Raw genomic sequence first — 4,336 nt, forward strand, 5'->3', positions numbered from 1 at the left:
ACGGGCGTGCAGGTCGACCGGTATTGGTATCCGAATATCAATGTTATTTAGCAGAGCAAGGCTAACCGGGTCTACTCGGAAGTAAGTCCCCTGGACATTAATGGGGCTTACTCCCAGGTAAACGATATGGGCTGCAGCCTTCATTATGTTTGGTTTGAGTCAAAAACAAAACTACCGTATATTGCACTTTCCTTCCTCATTGCAGCCTGTCCAACGCAAGTATGGTTTTTGGAGTCATTTAGCAAATTAGCCACTGCTTGCATTTCACAATTTGGAAAAAGAAGAAAAGGGCCAGGGGTGTGTATCAATGCAATGCAATCTATATAAGCTTCTCTCTTGAACTGCTCTTGGGTTTATTTGCTAGCCAGTATTGTTATTAGGTTGTATTATTTGTCTTTTTCTGCACTGTGCTGATTTTGGAACTTTTGTAGAAAGGAGTGGCATAAACTCATTTGAAAACTGGTGATAAAAGAGAGTCCTTCGCTTCAGCTTTAGAAAGAATACATTATTATTATTACTATTATTATAATAAAATAAATAAATAAATAAATATACTGTCCTTAATTGAAGATCAGAGGGTGGATCTCTACATAAAAATACAAAATGAGAACACAAAATACGATACAAAACCATTAACTGCCCCCATAACACCTTTAACATAGCATAGAATGTTTAATTAGCCAAAGGCTTGGTTGAAAAGGAATGTTTTTCACCTGACGCCTAAAGAAATTTAATGAAGACACCAGACAAGCGTCCCTGGGGAAAGCGTTCCACAAATGGAGCCACTGCAGAAAAGGCAATTCTTGTGTTGCCACCCTCCATATGTCTTGTGGAGTGGGCGCATGAAGAAGCCTCAGAAGGTGATTGCAGGGTCCAGGTCAATTCATATGAGAAGAGGTTATTGAGGTATTGGCACCCGTTGAATTCTGCACTAGCTTTCAGCTCTTAAAGGTGCAGGATCTTTTGAGCAAGAAAGGATCCTGAATCTTTTATAAGCTACTAACCATTAGGAAGTGGGGCTGCCCTACTGACTCTGAAGGGGCTTTGCCATCTAGTGCAGAGCTTTTCATGCTGTTGACACACATGCATCATTTCGTGACACAGTAATTCGGTTTTACTAGCAAACCAGAAGTTTGTAACATTTCCAGCCCTGGGAGGGGCGCGGGGAGCGTTCACGTGACACACTTAACGTGTCACAACACATAGTTTGGAAAGCTCTGATCTAGTGGAATGGAGAGTATCAGCTCAGCTGCTTCACAGAAGGAATAGTCTTTCTGTTTGACCCATATAGAAAAACCTGGGATGCAGGTGCAGTTTAGGTTGCCCACTCCTGAAATGCCACATGCTTTTATTACCAGTTATACATTCATGTAAAGGCCCACCGAGGAAGAAGAGAGATGTAGGTATACGTATATTTATAATACCTCTGCCACATCTGTTTAAAACTACTTGACTAGAATGAAACAAACATAATATGAATTGGGGGTCTGTCACTCTTAACCCCCCTAGAACTTTATAACATTGAACCCAGTGCTACCATATAACTTGCATACAATATATGTACTAAAGTTATGATAAATTTGCAAAAAATAAATAAATCAAAATATAATTCTGATCTGGAATAAAATATAAAGGAGAATGGGAAATGTACCCCAACAGACCCTACAGTATTCAGGCTAGATTTCTGTCTAATTGCTCTTCCTACTGGACTGATCTTCCCATGGACTGCAAGAAGATCAAACCTATCCATTCTTAAGGAAATTAGCCCTGAGTGTTCACTGGAAGGACAGATCGTGAAGCTGAGGCTCCAATACTTTGGCCACCTCATGAGAAGAGAAGACTCCCTGGAAAAGACCCTGATGTTGGGAAAGATGGAGGGCACAAGAAGAAGGGGACGACAGAGGACGAGATGGTTGGACAGTGTTCTCGAAGCTACCAGTTTGACCAAACTGCGGGAGGCAGTGGAAGACAGGAGTGCCTGGCGTGGCCTGGTCCATGGGGTCACGAAGAGTCGGACACGACTAAACGACTAAACAACAACTCTTCCTACTGTTAACTAATGACAATAACTTTAGTCAAGCTAAGGAACTGAAATGAGAAGCATTAGTTACAATGATTTAACAATCGTCTCCATTCTATCCACATTTGTGGATAAAAGTGCTATAAAATCCTCAGGAGCAATAAATGCTGAATAGCAGATACTGTTGGAATGCAACAACATAAAACGCAATACCCCGAAGGATGAGATCTGTTGAGATACTCTTTTGCTCCAGTTTACCTTCGAAGTAGATTATGGTGTTCTGTCAGCAGAGGGCTGTCAATCCTCGTTGAGAGTGGAGAGCGTGCTCACCTTTCTCTAAATAAGGTGGAGATTTTTGAGGTATATGAGACTCTTCCTGCACTGTCCTGTGTGTGTATATATATGACTGCTGTATGTGAACTAAAGGTGTGGGGTAGTGGAGCCGGTTATGTTTGTGCATGCATGAAGAATTAAAAACAAACAGACTTTCCAGGGCTCAGAGGCAGCAGGAATGACGGAGGCCTGCCATAATTGCAGCCATATTGGGAGTAATGGCAGCGGCATGGCTCAGTGGTAGAGCATCTGCTTTGCATGCAGAAGATCGTAGGTTCAATCCCTGGGATTGGGAAACATACTATACCTGCTTGATATATTGGGAAGCCACTGCCCATCAGCATAGAGAACCCTGATGGACCGGTGGTCTAACTCAGGACAAGGAAGCTTCTTATATTCCTTCAACGGCTTACAAATTGCTCAGTTCTAAGCCTTGTCCTTTATGGTTGGTATCTGACAGCTGCTACAGTTTGCCAGTCCCCCTTTTGCCTTTGCCTGGTTCATTTTTCATGCTGTCTTGATGACAAGAAGCTTCCAAATTGCTGCCCATCAAAATGATCTTCTTTCTTTCTTTCCTTTCTTCTTTCTTGAAGACTGCTGCTGTTCAGTCCTCAGGGAGCGAATTGTTTTTTTAAAAAACAAAAACAAAACATTATCATGAATCATGAAATTCTTCAGGAGAGATAAAAAGAATAGCTGTACAAACATAGTATTACTCTTTTGTTGTTGTTGTTTATTCTCTCCTATCCTGTCATTGCTTTTAAAAAGCACTTTCTGCACTTACTAAACTGATGACCCTGAAAGAAGAATGCTGCAATGTAGCTTATGAATTTCAGGTTTAGCAAATAGTATAAAAGGTTTTGAATTTGTTCAAATGATGTAGAAACCATTTCTACTCAAGGAGAAACATGCTCATGATCTGCAGCAATATTTCACATCCCAAACAGCACTGATAATCTTTTTAATAAGCAGGGATTCTCTGTTTAACAGCTGCAGGATGAGTAGACACCTGTACTATGCCTTCTTCCATCACTACATCACCAAGCTGGTGGAAAACCCACCTGTGGACCTCTGTCTGCCATGCAGATGTTAATGGCACAAAGCTTTTGCTAACAGGTGTGTTAAGCCCAATGTAACTTGCTTTGTCCGGTTACCATATTGGGTCAACTGACTCTTGGACCACAAGGCAGAACTTTGTATGATGTGCGTGAGTGGTACTCCATTTAATAAAAGTTAATGTTTTAGAATCTGTAATGTGCATTCATTTGGCCAATGTGTAGAAAACATATGTCTAAAGCTGAATAAGCATTAGCTTTTTCTTGTTTCAATGTACATTTTGTTCCCAATGACTGGCATCTATTACCAGTCTGTATATTTTGCACTCACTGTGTTAAAAGCATAGGTACGTTAGGAATATGCATATGATTCGTTGGTGTGGGCTGCCTGCTCCATCTCATAAAGTAGGTATGTTTGATGTCAGCTAAGGCCTGTTGCTGCATCAGACTGGCATGACTACCACTCTGGAAACGGAGAGAGAGGAAACTAAATTCACTGCTGTTTCCTCAGGTTGCATGTTATCATGATCCCCTTTGTAGGCAACCTGAGATGTAGCTCAAGTCTTCACCTTTTTCTTGTTCTCATTATCTACCACAAAGGTAGACTGACATGTATAGATTAGTCCAAACAGTCAAGTAATAGATTTTTGACTCAGGGAAACTTCCTAAGTTTCATTCGCTGTTTATTCAAATAGAACTGGCCCTTTAAGCCATATGGACTTTTAAAAATTGTGTTGATGATATATAGCATTCTGTTGCTTTTGGAAACTGAAGGCTTTATGATGTGGTATTGTGTTACAGAGTGAGAAACTTGCAAAGTTCTTTTTGTTCCCTCGTTGTATTTTCCCTTCTAATGGTCCTCACAAGCTCATTGAGAAGATGCTGTGGAAATGGCCAGGCTAATCAGGTACTGAGTATTAAATGGTCT

The sequence above is a fragment of the Podarcis filfolensis genome (genome assembly GCF_964270895.1).
Source record: "Podarcis filfolensis genome assembly, chromosome: 4".
NCBI lineage: Eukaryota > Metazoa > Chordata > Lepidosauria > Squamata > Lacertidae > Podarcis > Podarcis filfolensis.